The sequence below is a fragment of the Geospiza fortis genome, unplaced genomic scaffold, assembly GCF_000277835.1.
Source record: "Geospiza fortis unplaced genomic scaffold, GeoFor_1.0 scaffold330, whole genome shotgun sequence".
Classification (NCBI taxonomy): domain Eukaryota; kingdom Metazoa; phylum Chordata; class Aves; order Passeriformes; family Thraupidae; genus Geospiza; species Geospiza fortis.
The window spans coordinates 601,402-619,483 of record NW_005054400.1 but is presented as its reverse complement, the minus strand read 5'-3'; the positions used below and the strand labels follow the sequence as shown (position 1 = coordinate 619,483).

General features: G+C 38.9%; 1 long non-coding RNA gene across 1 annotated transcript in view; it reads right to left on the bottom strand.

Moving 5' to 3' along the window:
• LOC115948452 overlaps window positions 1-14,448 on the bottom strand; it is a 39,562-nt gene extending 25,114 nt beyond the window's left edge. Inside the window, exons 1-2 of the long non-coding RNA XR_004082283.1 lie at window positions 14,399-14,448; window positions 10,066-10,305 (exon numbers count right to left, since the gene is read on the bottom strand). This is a non-coding gene — a long non-coding RNA (uncharacterized LOC115948452). The remainder of the gene's footprint in view (window positions 1-10,065; window positions 10,306-14,398) is intronic.
• Between the last annotated feature and the right edge of the window lie 3,634 nt (window positions 14,449-18,082).

The window sequence follows — 18,082 nt, the reverse complement described above, 5'->3', positions numbered from 1 at the left end:
TCCTTCCAGGTACTCTTTGCGGTTGGTCCAAATTTCTTTAGAGTAGCCTTCCTGTTAGCTCTAAGTCTTTCCATTTTATTACAAAGAAAAATTAATTGGGTTCTAATAATGAGGTAGGCATGCGGGGCACTTACCAATGAAATACAATTGTTTGTGCATAATAGAATCTCTATGGTGGCATCTGCTTGAACAGCTAAATCAAAGACCAACCAAAATCGCTGGTTGGAGATAATTATCTTTGCTGTAAAACACGCTCGGATCTATATGGTAAGATAAAAGCTCACCCATGATATCACTAACTGATATCTTTTATAAGGGAGAGAGGCACTAATGCATTAGTTAAAAAAGCAAAACCACAGACGTCATCTCAGATCAAAATATTCACATGCTCCGCCGTTAAGCAGCTGATCTTTCATTTTATCATCTTAATGAAAAGGGGTCTGGGCTTCAAAGGGGTTGTTGACACTTCATGCTACCCTAACTGCTATGTCTCTTTTTTGTTTCTTCTCAGACATGTCCTCTGACACCAAAAACATTCTCTGCTGAACGCGACATATCATCAATTTGTGTATGAGAGCTGAGGTTTCTTAAAAATTGCTCATTTAAAGGCGTTGGACCTCCCCATATGATTTTCTTTACTGCTTCTGTTCTGCTCTGAATAGACACAAACAGAGAATGAAGAAGGCCGATGTGAGGAGGAAAAGATATTTTATAGTGGGAAATATCTTTGTGGAAATGATGAAGGTGTCCATCATCAGGAAGAAAAGCGAGCTGAATTTTTGATGTATAAACCTGAGATACAGTTCTGCATGTGTCAAATGGATATGTCAGAAAAAGTGACAGTGGTATTTTTTCACTTTATGACCCAATCTGATTCTTATCAAAGTCACATCCAGCCCATAAAGATCATGGACATCAGCTACTCGATAGACCTAATAAGGCAGCTTTAATCTCAGAGTCTCAAATGTATTTTATCATTGAAGACCTTAAGCACACTTAAAAAATGTTGCATATAAAGCAATGTAAGCCCAGGGTATAATTTGATAAGACATGCTAATGCTGGCAAGATCCCCACTATGCAGACAATTTGTTTGTAACAGATAATTTCACAACACAGAGGTTTGGTGGAATAGCTGTGGTGCTAAACCAAAACTGATTAACCTTTAAATACAGAGAATGCTTGAGTTTGGTACCACATTTGTGCTACTTTTCCACTCGACTCAAGGCCCAAGTTTTACATTTAGTTATTATTCCCTTTCTCCAGAGACACAAACAGGGACAGGCCATCACCATGTGAATTAATGAATCTCTGGCAATAATTACAGTTATAGTTGACAGTCACACTGTGGTGTTATACTTACTCATCATGACACCACAAACAATACCTGAGAGGAAGAATTAAATTCTCCAGAAAGGAAAGAATGGGTTAAAAAGCCATATGGAAATTTACACTAGGGATAATTTAAAGCAACTGCTAAGATTAAAAAAAAAAAGAGTATAATCACAAAATGTCCACCAATTAAGCCTCAAGAAAATATCTTTTTTTTTTTTACTTTTGTGTTTCGAGATGCAGAGTTCACCCTAGAGCGCTGAATTTCCATTCATGAGCATAGTACATACATAATTAATGCAATCTGCTGTCTGTTATGACTAGAGATGACAGAAATTTATGTGACAGCTACCAAATATGTATATATTTGGTTGTTGTGTATATGGCTGTTAATAGGTTTGACTGTATCTAGCATTGATAATATGCCACCAATGTGGTGAAGTTAAACCCATCCCACGTCTTCCAGGCCTGGTGTGTGGTAGGGCTATCCAATTTGAATAGCTCCTTTATGTTCTTTTTCAAACCAAACGTTTTTATTTTTGTCAATAAACTGTGTCATTTATTATAGTTAAGAAAACTCATGTTGTTTGAGGTCTTTATCAGAGTTCCTACAAATCAGGTTAATTGGTGATCAACAGAGCTTTTCTGCCTTTAATGAGCCCTGGTAGCCCAAGGCAAGGCCCAGCTCTTGATAAGGGACTTTCCCTTTCCTTATTCAGGACTCTTTGATCACTTTTTTTTAACTGGGAGAACAACCGCCGGGAATGTCATTGTTTTTTAATTGCCTGATTACCAAATGTTGGAGATAAAAGATAGATGTTCTCAATTAATAACATTTACATAGATTAGCATCACTAACAAGCCTCATTAGTAGCTGCTGACTTTTGTTTAGACTGCGTCCCATGTCAGTTGTGCTCTGATAGTGCACTGGTAACCACATTCTCCATATTAAAATATATTTCTTTCTAACCTCTTTCCATTAATCAGGCTATATGTATGACATTTTAAAGCACAAACAGGCTTTCATTAAAGTTAACTCTTATTTCCCAGAGCATTCAGAGCAAAATTGGGTATATTAGGAGGCTTTGCATCAAAAAAGCCTTGCCTTCAGGAACGGGAGTCAGGCCTGAGGTATGTTAATGTATTTAGAATTATAAACAAGGCACTGCAGCCAGTTGCTTGTGCTCCTCTGCAACTTGTTTTGCTGATTTAGTTATTAATTTTGTACTGTCAGATCATTAGCTTTTGCTGTGCCTCAGTCTACTCATCCATGAACTGCTTACAGTGATACGTGTTCTCCTCAAAGGTGCTTTGAATGCAAGGGCAGAAAATATACTGGTGGCACTCACAACATATTGAATAAATATCTGTAGCGAGAAAAGAAATCTCTTTTACACCATCCTGTTGGTGCAAGTGTTATCCTTGAAACCTGACCTCCTCCTGAGGCTGTTCCTCAGCAGAGCACCTCGTCCTAATGATTAAATCATAGATGTCAAGGTCCTTCAGGTTTGCACTCCTTGGTCCTCACCCTGAGATTGGCTTTTCCATTGGCCAACACAACACGAGGGCTGCTGGGGTAGCAGGAGAAAGCTCCCTCTCCCCTTCAAGCAAACTCTCCTCAAGTTGGCTGTACTTTAAACACACTTGATTTTTGCCAACAAAAATCTATTTGAGAACTTGTGCTTCTCTGCCTCAAGAGCAAAACAAAACACATACCAAGGAAAAGAAAGAAAACAACATGAGAGCTCTGTTAAAATAAAAAAAAAGGCTTAACATGTAGAGTTTTTCACAAGGGAAGAGAGAATGATATTCTGACTGAACTGTCAATGAAATCAAGCTAAAAGCTGAAATATATATAGGAAGCCAAATAGTTTGGGAGTTAGAGACACACTTCTGAATGTCTGTGTGTGTGTAGAATTGGAGATACAAGCATGTATGGACTTGTGCAGATTAAAAAATGCTTCTATCTATTATTTTGATCAATGTCCCTCTTTTTTTTTTTTTTTTTGTATTTTCAACACCTATTGCACTGATACACACAAACCCAATACCTTTTACTCCATCAGCTTGAAAATCTCTAGTGTCATGGCCTTTGCTTCAATGTTGAAGCTGATTTCAGGGTTGCATAAAAAAAGTAAGCTCTATAGTTCAGTCAAGCAGCAACGGCAAAGTGCTACAGCAGAAGCTTCTGTGCTATCTGTGAATGGATTAAATAAATAAATCAATCAATAAAGGACATAATCTTTAAAAAAATGTCTCTTTTCAGTAAAAAACCAAGACATAGTGTCCTCTACCCATAGTCTTTAAGAGAGAAATAGCTTTGTTGACTTCCACTGTTGTGTAAGATATTTCTCCCTTGTCAGCAAAGGGTATCAAGACATAAAATCAAACAGAACTCAGGAGGGATGGTGTGTTTTGATTGTCCAATTTTCAGCCTTTTGGTCACGTATGTTTAACTTTAATATTTTTTAATAAGGGAGAAAATAGCCCTGATCTTAGTTTTATTAATGCACATGTTTCAAAGGGCAATACAAAGACTGGAGCAGAAAACAAATACAAGAAAGATATGAGATATTCCATTTGTGAGTTTGCAGCATAAGATGACAGAACTGTGATTGCAGGTATGCACATGTACTTATTTTTTAATTAAGCACCAGTTTTAGAGGAGAAAAGGCAGTACCAAAATCCCTGGTGTGCACAGTACCATGGCTGCTAAGCACCATCATGCAAAGTGTCAGAGCCCTAACATGACAGATGCGTTCAGAGAGTGAAATTCATCTTTGTTTGTAGGGCCAGTGGGGATCCTGTGAACCACTGAAACCCCGATATGGGGAGGGACACGGCCCACAGAGCCACCACCCCTGGGCCCTTGGGCAGCCTGTGATGGTCATTGCTCCCAACTCCGGCTGGGTTCAAGCTGTTTTCCCAGGGGAACTGCTTTTGTGCCATTATCTGTCTCCTGGACTATCTACTCCACGAATACAAGTTGTCATTATTTATATTTTAGTTCTGTGCTTTTCCTTTTCAAAGTTTCACTCTTTCTTTGAGACTAACAGAAAAGAAAAATAAGTTGAGAGGAAGATAAGTCTAAATAAGCAAACCAGGCCCTTTTCTATCCCTACTTTTTGAGACCAGGTAATTCCAGCATTCTGGTCCTCCAAATTCTTTGATTCATGTTCAGCCAACCAGAATATTTTCTCTCTTGACAAGGTATAATTTCAATGGAGCTGTGTTTTGTCTCTGTATGATGCACTTCATATTTTTCATGATTTTGCATCCCTCACACAAGACTCTGTCAATTAAAATGATAGCTACTTATGTGGGACAATAAGTGACTGTGAGGGAAGGGATTTGTGGAGGCAATTTACAGCCTCTAATTCAGCTCCAGGGATGTGCTCCAGCACAGCTACCCTGCGATCGCTGTGCCAGGTAATTTGCTGGAACACTCCACTGAGGCATCAGCCTGTTGATTGCCTGATGTGTAAGAGGCCTCAGACTGGGTCATATTCCACAATTAGTTTCAGTGAAAAAATTGGGAATGTTTCTTTCAACGTTTGTTTCAAACTATATTAAACGCTTCCACATTGCAAGGGTTAAAACATGCAGAAAAGGGGAAGCTTAAATAGAACACTAAATAAATTAAATCACTGCTTTGGTTGAAACAAAACATTGGAGATTTACCTAAGATCATGTTGCTTGCTGCACTGCAATAAACCTTTACATCTGTCCTTAAGTACTGACGCAAATCCTATTTACATCTTGACCTTCAGATGCAGAAGAAAGAAACCCCAAACAACTATTTATCACCTAGATCTAATTTTGTCCACATTTTCTCCTTAGCTAGTAGAAAAGAAACTGATTTCTAAAAAGAAACAGATGGTTTTAACCATCTTCCCAGTACCAAAATATAAAACTGGTTTAATTAGTGTGCAAGCAGTCATGGCCACGCGCGGCATGTGCAGCTCCCCGCAGCATCTTCTCTCCTCCATCAGCGAAGCACTGCTGAAATCCTCCCATTCCCATTATTCCCAGAAACCTTTAGCCCAGATCTTTGACTGATATAAATCAGAGAAGCTCCACCGAGTTGGATGGAGTCGTGCCAATTTGTGGAAGTTGAGGTTCCGTGCTCGTGTCTTAATTTTTTGTGTATTCCCCCCTCCCTGCTCCCCTGCCAAATGTATTAAGAAAAAAGGGGGATATAGAGGGAATTCTGAATGTGGTAGCCTTCATTCATGGTTTGGCCCTTTCCACAAATGCAAATGCACCAGAATGTTTTTTCTTTTCCCCTGAATACTGGTCTCATTTAAATATGGACTTTTAAATAAAACAGGAACTTTGCTAATGAAATGATGCAATTAGAAGCATATTCTCAGAGAATCTACAGCAAGGAGAACAGCAAAAATGATAAATCAAAATAGCTTTTGTAATTGTATTTTTCTCAGAGTATTTTATCCTTTTCTGGTTTCTATGGAAATTATGATTATTATTTTATTTTTTCACCAAAACAAACTGTTCCAGTTTTAAACCTCACGCCGATTCAGGGCAGCTTAGTGGATAAGGCAGCCAGAGCTCACGGCCAGGACCTGGGCTTGAACCAACTGCAGGTTATAACCTAATTGGCTTCCTCTGCTGAGCTCAGTGTCTCCAGGTTGGGCCATGGAGTGCTGCCAAGGCATTAGGGAAACTTGCAGCAGAGTTGTGTGGCCTGGAGATAGACAACTTCACTTACAAGCTGTGCCTGGCCTGACCCTGATCCTTCCCTTGCACGAATATCCTCTGCCTGCTTAAAGGAAGGAAGAAAATCCACGCTCTCCCCAGATCAAAGCTGTCGTTTCTCTCTGCTTTCCAAAGCATCCGGACGAGGGAAAGGAATGAAAAGATGGTTTTGGTTTGTTTGGTTGGCTTTAGTTTGAATAAGGAGCAGAACTCTGGGAAAAAGTAATAGAAGTTAAATCAAATTGGTGGAATTATAATGTTTATGTAGTGGCTTTGAGGCAGTTGGACCCATGTCATCAAAGATTTATGATTTATAGGAAAGAAATAAAAGAATAGGTCTAAGAAGTGGAACAAATCCAGAGCCATCCATTATCCCAGCTGGAGAAGTTTATTATTATAAAGAAGTTTATTATTATAAAGAATAAAGAAGTTTATTCTTATTCTTATTCTTATTCTTATTCTTATTCTTATTCTTATTCTTATTCAAAAAGAAACAAACAAAAAGCAAATAATAGAATCATTAAGATTGGAAAAGACCTCTATGATACCCAACAATAAACCTAAAATACTTCATTCATTCTTCTTGTTAAATTTTGCTATCACTGGAGTACATCCATGGCTGAACTGGTTTCAATGGAGCATAAAATTTGAGACTCAGCAGCAGAAGATTGAAAGGTGTCAGTAGAGAGGGACCTGCACTAGATATTGTTTTTTTAAGAAATCAGATTTTTTAATTTAGTCCCCTGAAATATCTCATTTGGTACATTCATTGTTTCTCCCAAATGAATAGTTATCCAATGAGGTCTTTCCATGTTCCTTCATGCAAGGGGTCTCTTTTAAAAATCTTCTACTGTTTTTTTTTTCTCTGTACATAAAAAAAGTAGGTTCATCTCTTCAGCAAACTGGTACATAATTTAAGACTCACTACAATTTGGATTTTTTTAGACACTTTTTTTTTTCTTAAAGTATCTTTTGAGGACTATTTTTTATAGAAGCTATGTACTTATGAGTGAATAGGCTGGCAGTCAAAAAATACTTAATTCTTCATTTTCTACAGAACTGTAGAATATAACTACAAAACCATCACTTGAAGTTGAAACTTTTAAATCCTATTCTCAGTGTGATTTTAAAAAATATTCTGGAGTTTTATATTTGCATGGGAAAAAAGTACAAAAGCACATTAGTGATTTATTTTTCCTTATTTTAAACTCTTTTTTTTTTGAATTTCTTTTTGCTCCTTAGAATTTTTAAGTATTGCCTGGTGCTTGGAAAATGACTAGAGGAAAGAGGAAGATATAGTTTAGTCAGAATCTATTTTCTTCCAAACTGAGGGAATATATTGAAGTTTGTGGAGTAGACAAATAGAGGTGAATAAGAAAGTAACAAAGTGGAGCCTCTATCCTTTCAAACAAATAACACCAAACCCACCAAATAAAAACAGAACAAAAAAGCCAAACCACAAATCATGTTGTTTCAGATTCTCTAAAAAGAAAACAAATGACAAAAAGGGGAGGAGACCTTTTTTTTTTTGGTATTTTTACAGTAATAAGTTGCAGGACTTGAACTAGGGTGACAAATCATTTGAGAAAAAAAAGTCAAATTAAGCCACGAACAGGAGTCTCATTTTGTGTTTTTCTGAAATACTTTCTTCGTCCCCTCCAGATTTTCTTCTTGCACCTCTTTTGCTTTGTACTGCTTCTAACGACAGTGATGTTCAGTTTTACAGGGTCAGGTGTGCCCCAGTTTAACCAGTTTATACTGGGACATGGAGCACAACTCCACCATTTCATGCCCTCGGGCAGCCACCATCACAGCCCACGTCCTGTGAGAGCAGAGGGACAGGTGACGTGGAGATGGAACTCCTGGTAATTCACCCAATTGTCACCCCAAAGACTGACATAGCTGGTCACCAGTGACAATAATAGTTTTTGGCAGCCTCAGCATCACGTGGAAGTCATATCTGCTAGATCTCAGCCCTGACCTCTGCACCAGCTGAGAGCTGAGTTAGACTCCATAAATCCCTGCTTTTCCCGGAAACTGAAAAGGAGGAAAATTCTCAGTGAGCGAGGAACCCTGCCATGGCTCTGTTCTGAACAAATCCTCCTGGAAGATACCAACAGCACAATTCAAATCAAAACCTAACAGGTAGTGGGTGCCTCTTACAGACTTTAATCCCATTATCAGCCAGGTTTGGCATCTCAGCCCTGTGCCCTTGGCACGGGTGTGCTGTGACAGCACTGCCAGGTGCACGTGCCACAGGCTAAGAGTCAGCTGTCATCCACTCCCCTGGAATCAGACAGAAATTATCTTTTGTTACAGTTGGAATCTGTCATTTGTTAAAACCAGTCATGCTTCCAGGCTGGGAATTTTCTGGGTTCCGCTAGGAGTATTTTTTTTTGAGTAATTTTGCATCATTCGCAATTGCTGATGCATTCAAATACTACATTAGGTCCCCAGAGCAAAACCTCTCTGTCAATACACCTCATCTGACAGCAATCGTGGAGGGAAGCTTTAAAATTCAAGCACTAGTTCTGAATGCTGGAAAAAGCTGCCCAAGAGATAAGAAATAGGAGATAACTGGTAGTTCTCTTAAAAGTGCTTCATGTCACCCTCAGAATCTCTTGAATATTTTATAAAAGAAAGAAAAACCATGGCAAGGATCAATTCAAATTAAATACCATAGAAAACGTTTTCTAGAAAAATCAGAATGACTCTTATATAAATTCAAACACCTTAAATCAATTTTTCCATTGTGTGTTTTTCACCATATGAGTGAGTATAAAATGCTCCATGGATACTCCTGTCATCTTTTCCTATCACATTGCAAATATATTTATACATGAGACTTAGTGCCTTTTCCTACAATGAAAATAAATAGCGAATGTTCTTTTCTACTCACTATGTTATGTGTTTTAGAAACTTCCAGAAATAAGTCAGAACAGCAATATTTATACAGTTAGGCCTGGCATATTTGTGTATATTAGGTAAACATGGTTATTTGGAACCAAGCTGTGCCTGTATGGTTTCTTCATGCTGTTTTGTTGTCTAGAGGCACAACGAGGCCAATTTTTTAGAAGAAAAATGTGCCATATAATTGCCACTTTGTGATGCATTCAGCTAAAATTATGGAAAAAAAAAAGAATCTCAGTTCCCCCCTTTGATGCATTGTGCTGTTGTTCCACTCTAGCTTTTACCAGCTTCCCAATGCAACTGTCCTGTTCAGTAGGAGAAAATACCTGAATTACATACACAAGTGCACACACATACACACACACGCATACTGATAAGGTTTGTCTCACCCCTGACTTGAGCACACAGCTCAAAAATTGCCACATATATTTGTTTGAAGGGGAAGAAAAGCAACACTGTTAAGAAAGGTGCGGGCTGACACGGTAAATAAAAGCAACACAAGTGAAGACACAGTTGGAGCAGGAAATAGTTGGGAGATGTGATTCAGCACTCAGGCTGGGAGATTATGTTTGACATGAAGAATGGGAAATGTGAGGCAGTTCCTACTGCTGTATATTCATTCTAATATGGCAAACAGAAAAATGGGGCACCAAGCTCCTTTTGAGACCAATGTTGAGACCAGCTCCGCAAAAAGAAAAGCCGTGTAGCCCAAGATTTCCACAGCACCATTGGAACTGCAGGAAAACCAAAGGACTCTGTCATTGGTGCAGCAAATCACTCAACACATCCACCCAACGCTCTGTGGCACCAGGATGATATTTTAAAAGGGTGCAATTACGTTTTCTGTAAGACAAAGATGGCCCTCTGGAAAACACTGAGCATGGCTTTTGTTTGACGTTGTCACAACAGAAAGCGAGTACCTCTCCCCTCTGCCCCCAGACACTTTATTTATGCAAGGAGAAAATAGGAGCAATGTTCAGATATTTATGTTTAACATCAAAGAAAATTCAGGTTCAGGCCAGCAGACAGGAAAAAAATTGCTGAAAATCTGTTTGTCATGGAGAGGTTATCTCTGCAGTGCTGCCCAAAGCAGGAAAACATCATGTTACCTGTGATGTGATTGCCATTGGAGCGAAGGGATGGAGGCACCTTGGCCATGCTGCTATTTCTGCAAAAACACTTGGTGCATTGGAGGTGGTTTTGCTTCCCTCTTTTTCTGGCTTCTTCACTATTTTCCCTTGCAGATCATGCTGGGAAATGCCTTCAGTGTATGCACAGTATTCCCAAAAATGGCACTGGAGTTCCTGTATATGCATTTTGTTCCAGCAGGATGGTCCCATACCTGTGGGCTAAAAATTGAAAAACTGTGAGCAAACTTGGAATTTAAATGCCATTTTTTTTCTTCCTGATTTAGGACAAAAATGCAGAATTTCAAATCTCTTAAAAAAATGGATGCTTTGCAAGTATTTACCTTGGAAGGCATCAACATAACTATCTTACAACAAACGCTGAAACAAAACTTTCTGTATTGAAAGCATCGTCTGAATATTCTGTGGTTTAGAACCTTATATTCTTTAAATTGTATATATTTGAAAATTCCTGGTTGAAAATGTAACATTTTCCTTTCCTAATTATTGAAAATTTTCATGCAGATATATTGATATGGCATCATCTCATTGAAGTGCTACAGGAAAAAAAACCTCTGCATGCGGCATCATATGCCAGAGGATATGTAATTTAAAACCAAAATATTAACATTTAATCAGAATGGTGAAGTCAAAGTGAAACAGGAAAATCTGACAGATGATACATAAATAAGAATAAAATGAAGTACGACTGCATTTTATAACTAGTCATGAGCACAGTAGATAGAGCTAGTAAAACCTACAAGCTGGTTCAGGTGAAATGAAATGACATTCTTTGCATAATTTTTTTTTTCTGAAATTGTGCAGGAAGTTATATGAATTTAATTTCATATGAAAATGAAATTCCCCTGAGTCCAGAATCCTGCTCAAACCACATACTCATCTCTTGTCACAAAACATGAAGGCATGAAAGACCATCTGACTAGTTTCAACAACTGGAAGTTTTTCCTGATGGCTGGACTCTGACCACAAAGAAATGTATCAATGTACATTTCTAATGGAAAAACCATTCTTTAATAAACAGTTTAATTTTTTTCTTCTCGAATTACCTGCAATTTTCCAAATGCATGAAATGAGAACAACTTCCATTCCTTGCCATTGGAGAGGAGTAGTCATGTCTTAATTTTGTAGGGAGACTGGCTTGAGCTGTCTGCCAGTAATTTCACAGCCCACTTTAGATCAGCCACATCAAGGAAAACTTATGCTCAAATTATTTTTCATATTTGAAGAGACAAGGTTGATGATACCTCTTGTTCACAGGTGGTCAGTTCAAGGACTCATTAAAAGTTATACAAGTTTCCTATTGATAAATATGTGGGAATTATAGTCAAACTGTCTTAAGAAGTCACAGCCATTAAAGAACATGTGCAGCATTAAGGGAAATAACAAATTATTATTTAATGAGACAACTAGTCTTGCTATTGTTGCTTTATTTTCAAGCAACGCTGAAATGGGCTCCCTGGTGTTTGTAGTTTCTGGCTATCTTTTTTTCCCTCCTCATTATTAATTCCTTTTTCTCCATGCTAATCAGCCAAAGCACTGTGTGTTTGGAAGGCTGATTTTTATACTCCACTCCCTTTGGATTTAAGGGTTACTTGTCAGCCTGGCCAAAAACTTCAGCAGTAGGTGAAGCCCAGGGCACTCCTCGTGACCACGGCGACACCGCTCACGCGCAGAGTTTATGCGGCCGCCACACCTCCGGGTCAGAGCTCACCGAGGATTTCCATAAATCCAATGGGTAATGTGCCAAATAAGATTAGAGAAGACTTCACATTATTGTACAATCCAATGAAAATATCATCTGCTAAGCTCCTTCTGGTGGCGACGGGGAGGAGGTGGCTAATATTAGCAGGTGTTTGTCTCAGAGGCAAAGAGGAGGCAGGAACACCTGCCCGTGCCCGTGCACAAGGTGGGAGCAGCCATCGTGACTGCACCTGTGGCAAAGTCTTCAGTAAAAATGCAGTTTTTAAGAGCTGAAATTCTGATCACTGCCATGTTGTGTCAAATTGTTTTCTCTACTTTTTACATTATGTTTAATCTCACCCTGTTTCGTATTCCCAAATGCATCTCTATTCAAAATTCTTTTTCAATTTATATAGCTGTACTTTCATATGCTACCTAATTCCTGACTCTGTATTTTCACATGCAGAGTTACATTAATAAATGGAGCCGGTGGATTTTTATATCTGATCTGTGCCTGTTTTATCTATACACATATTTTTCTTTCAAACCTTGACCTGCAAGAAAGCAAGAAGGAAGAGTCATCTGGCAATTAGGAAATAATCATTCAATATGTTTGTATTTGAGAATAAAGGAAAGTGATTTTGTTTTTTGTTCCATGAGGCAATAGCAGAGGGAGCCTCAAAGAGGCAAATACATTTGCATTCTGTATTTGTCTTCTTCATAAATGTGGTTAACTAATTGCCTCTCCTTTCATCAGTTATCAATCCTTTGTTCCTGAACACAAGAAGAATCAGATTCTGATGCCATTGCTGAACTTGATGAGCTCCTGACTCTATTAGTTATCCTCTTGAACTCAATGGTCCAGATTCTCAAATGGTATAAATCAGCATAGCCCATCCCATAATCAAAAAAGCTGACCTAAGGAGATAATCTGGGGAATAAAGTCCTACCTGATGAGAGTAAGAAAATCAGAATCACAATGTTCTAAAATTTTATGAAAAATCCTTATCCATAAAACCTGAAGTAAGTAAAGTGGGAATAAATACATTTGGAAAAATTAGTTGTATTATTCTTAGTTAACGTGGTTTGATGGAACATGATCTGCAGTTCTGCTCAGGAATAAAATGAATATATAATGTATATAATATGCTGACAAGCATTTAACCTGTTTAAAGACTGTCCATTTTTTTTCAATACTGCCATTATTTATAACTGTGAATAATCCTAAATGTTACTCAGGATATGTAAATTGTGAATATTGCATACTGAGACCCCTGGAACTGAGATGTATGGCACATGCAAATAAATGATACTATTACAGCAGCCTGTCTAGATGGACTTCATCTTCATAAACTGCTGTGTTTGCATAAAAATGGGTTTTGATTCACTGCAGCTCAAACCTGACTTCAGGCTGCCCACTGGCTGGTAGCTTGTAACTACCAGGAGTACAGCTGTAGTAATGCTCATAAAAAGTTGAATGGAGCAGGCTGAGTACAAGATCCTGTCCAGAAGCGGCCAAAATGTTGGAGTCACAATAAAGGAACAGTGCCCAAGTCTTAATCCTCTGATGTTGACATGGAGGAATGATGAATTTCCACAGTTGGTGTGCAAAAGTGATGTCCCCAATCACGGCCTTGGCAATCACTCAGACCTCAGAGCAAATTAATGCAGTCTACAGCTGTTCTAAATTTTGCCAAATCCAAAAACATGAAGGGAAAAAAAAAAAAAAAAAAAAGCATGTATCCCATTTCTGGCAGGATTCTCATTTGCTTGCTCTCCTTCTGGCTCACTGCCATTTGCCTTCCAGTGACTCTTACAACAAGAAGGCATGGAAAACATCTCTCATCTCCACTTCTCCCAGACCTTTAATAGCACAGTGGTTGGGGGACACATGCAGAAAGGGAGAGATTGGACTTTAGTCTTTGCAGGCTCAGGAAGAAACAGACTTCAGATCTCCCTCTGGAAGCCTCCAGAAAGTGGCTGGTGTCCCCAGGACCATGGTCTGTGGTTTTCAGCTTGGATGGAGGGTGTGGAGCTGCCCAGCCAGCACAAAGACACCGTGGCACTCACGCGAGTCACAGTCACGTGTCCTGCGGTTGGGAATCTGTCCCCTCATGTTTATAAACTACAGAGCATATGCTACACAATTCAACTTTGTTGAGTACTCTAGAAACACAGTTAATCCAGTGCTGAGTGTTTGTAAAAGACCAGCCCTGCGCATGGTGAGGAAACGCTACAAAAATAGAGTTCTGCTCTTTGCAGCTACTTCCAAAAGCGCCATCCTATCAGTGAAAGTGGGAAAGGTCTGCCAAGGTAACACATCCCACAACAGCCAGAGATGGAGATTCATGAGACACAGAATGAACTTTATAAAACACTTTTAATCTTTGGCCTTTAAGCAGCATAGCCAACAACAGGTTCACATCAGGGTAGTGGCATTAGCCAAGACAAGTTTACAAATCCCTCAGTGCGCTTCCATCATCCTGAGCTTGAGATATCTGTCAGTCCTCAGCAGATGCTGCTGTTGCTGTGCATGTGTCATGTTACTGAAACCCCTAGATAATGATTACGACCGATTATACAAGATGCCATGTTCCTTAATCATATCACTTACATTTCTGCTGAACGGCAGTGACAAGGTTTTGAAAGGAGAAGATCACAGCTGTCCAACAAAAAAAAAAAAAAATCAGATAAACCACACAGTGTTTGCAGACAGAAGATTATGCTAACCTGAAAAGTAGCTTTAGTGCTGTTGATATTTGCACTCTCCCTAACTGAGCTGAACCCTCATTCATCCTCTCTGTTTGGTACCACATCTGAAATGGAGGTGATTGATGCATGAGCAGGTATATTTCTGATTTTTTTACGTGTGTGTTATTTACAATTTTCTTTTCTCCTAGCGGGTATTTGAGTGTCTATTTACTTTTTTCTATATTTCCCCCTGCTTCCCTCACCAAGATTGCAGGTCTCAGAGTACCAGGCACTGAATACCAGTCCCAAAGCAGACAGCTGGAGTGAGAAAATCCCCTCCTTGCCCTAGAGGTAACCCCAGCTCTAAGCTGAAGACATTCCCCTCCTTCATATGCTGGCTCATTTTGGAGTCTCGCTCGTGCAGAGGCTGCCAACTGTCCTGAATTAAATGCAGTGCATTTTGATATGAGTAAGTGCCTACTAATGACTGAGCAAAACCAGTGTATTCATTTAAGCAAAGAGTTCAAGCAGGGTTCCAGGAACGAGGAGCCGTGTGCCCTGCTAACAAAGCTATCTAGTTCAGTGCACAATCTCAACTATGCAAAAGAGAGAACCTTCTACATTTAAGCAGTTTTAATGCAGTTCTACAGCACTTAGAGTTTTTGGTGGAAAAGTCAGATGTAATTACTGCTCGACACAAAGGGATTTTTTTTTCCCTAGCTCTGCTGATGTTCTATTTTAAATAATTAAAAGTATAATTTAAAACTTAAATTGATCATTTCAATAGACCTGATCCTGTCCTCAGAGGGAGCCTCTTGTGTCATAGTTAAACTGTTGATCAGCCCAGTGTCACTGTTTCTCCTTCATCAGAACATGTACCATCAGATCTATAATTCTTTTTCGCTTATGATGGCAGAGCTCCAACATGGGTGTAGTTTGACCCAGGTTAAGCAGATTTAGTTAAATGCATAAATTGTTCACATTCTGTCATGTGAAAGATACAGGCCTTGAGCCAATGTAGGGAATAGATAGCTCACCCAATGAAGAAAGTAATGTGCTTGCTAATTTTCACACATCTGGACATTACTCTCTCTGACTCCTCACTGTCCAAAGGAGCTATAAGGTCTGATTTTTATAAGAGCTTAGATGACTGTATGCTCTGACATTAACATTCCTAGGAAGCAAATTTCCAGGCTGTACAACTCTGTGAAAGTGAGCTTTCCATCCCCTTTTGATTTTCTTGGCCCATTTCCACCAATAAAATCACATGAAACCCATAAGCCAACTAGTAAGTCAAAAGATTTTAATGATATAAATCACAGGCCTAACAGGATGTCAATGTTCTGCAGAGCAGGTCCATTCCTCTGGATTTCTTGCACCATAATATGGAATCTGTGTGTTTTCAGTGCATTCCTTTGGTGGAATTGTGCTATCAGAGATGTCCTCCAACACCTGTACTACATTTTCACATTAATTTTCATGAATGTAAAAGGAAATTATATTTATCCACATGGCACAACTTCCAGAAGACAATACTGAGCCATGAAAGCATCATTTATTTGTGCCTTGAACTACAATTGTAAACTATTATGTGTTATACTAATAGTTTGATGAGTTTCATTCTCCAAGATTTTCATTCTATAGAGGTTACTAAGGAAACTTCTTCACCAAATGTCCAAGCCATAATGTAAACATCTATAATAAACCTGTGTTTGACCTGTGATAATGATTGAACTTGATGATCTTAGGAGGTCTTTTCGCACCCAAAGAATTCTATGATTCTATAAGCATTAAAACATTCCCTCTCAAAAGAAATGATCCACATGATGAAGATTTGCTCTTTTCCCCTCATCTCTGGATACTGGGCTTCACTAAAAATCAGGAATATGTATCTAAATTAAGATATATAACCCTATAATTGCTGTTAAGGAGGTGAGTGAAACCCTTCTAAATAAGGGAAGCTGCTTGCCTATGGTTTTCCTAAACCCCCTAAGATGACATCTACAGCCCATATGTGACCACATGTGGTATAAATAAAATGGAAGTTTAAAAGAGAAAAGAGATAAACATATAATTAAAACCAGCATAGCAAACACTTGTGCTCATTCATTTTAATGACTGCATGCTCCAGTTTACAGAGCAGTTGCAGACCCAGGCCATAATAGCTGGGTTGACCACATGCCATAAAATACATCAGTGTAGGCTGGGTCCAAATTATCCAACACTTGTAATAAATCCATCCCATTAACTGGATAAATATGCACAAGCAACAGCTCTGGAGATAGTGCTGGGAAGTGGCCTGTTGTTATTTAGCAGCTATGCCAGCTTGCAGGACCTGATAAATAGCAATGCTATTGCCTTTTATTATGAAACAAACAAACAAAAAAGATCAGTTTAGCTTTTAAGATCTCGTAACTATGTCTCTCCTTCTGTTATCTGTAACTTGAACTGAAAAAAGAGATTGTGGCCTTGAAAGCTTCAGTTCTGATTAATTTTTTTGTAAGCCTAATAAAAGGCATCGGTCATACCATGTATTTGTGAAAATAAAATCTTCATATATTGAAGGTCAATTTTAGTTGAACTAATATAATCAGTAAAAGTCAAGGTTCCTTTACCATTAAAATTGTCCATGCTCTGAGTCTTTTGATATTCTATGCTTAACCTTGAATGATGCTGTGTGTTGTATGCAGGGAGGATGGTGAATTCGTTATAGTATAATGACTGAGTCATCCTGGCCTTGATTTTCAGCTGGGCAAAGCAGATATCCAACAAACACAAGGCTTCTTTAATATTATTTTGAAATTAATACACCCTTGAAGCACTTCTTCTCACCTCAGAATAAGCAGCGGGTCACCCAAAGTCTACAAACAGCTCTTTGCTACAGGAGTGATATTTAATATCACTCCTGAATGTATTTCTGGAAGTTGAAAGATGGTTCTGTGTAACTAGAGCAAGTATTGATATTGAGAAACGCTTTGAGGTTTGCACAGAAGAAATCACACAATAATCCTGACAGGGAGGTGTAGCCAGGTGGGAGTTGGTCTCATCTCCCAAGCAAAAACTGACAGGACAAGAGGAAATGGTCTCAAGTTGTACCAGGGGAGGTTTAGGTTGGATATTAGGAAAAATTTCTTCCCTGAAAGAGTTGTTAAGCACTGGAATAGGCTGCCCAAGGAAGTGGTGGGATCACCATCCCTGGAAGCATCTAATTGGTTCCAAAACTTTTCCCTCTCTCTACTTCTTCCCTTTTCAGTACCACCATAAAATAGGAACCTGGTAATTTGCACTGAGGAATGAAAAGGCAAATCAGTGTGATACTGCCAGCCCCAGATCAGGGCAGGGTCAGGCTGGGTGTGAAGGACATTGACCTGAGAGCACTGGCAGGGCAGGGAGCATCACAAGCATGAGTGCCACCTGATTTTTAAAACAGAGCTCTAATTAAAGAACACATTCAAATCAGTTGGCTCAGAGATGTGCTAAAAGCATCGCACACAAAACTGCCAAAAGTGAGAAGCAGGGCAGGTTTTCAGGAGTGCCACACTGCTCACTCCAGTGGAATGAATTCTGATTTTCATCTGTGTAAATGGGATTAGACCAAGGTCTGAGT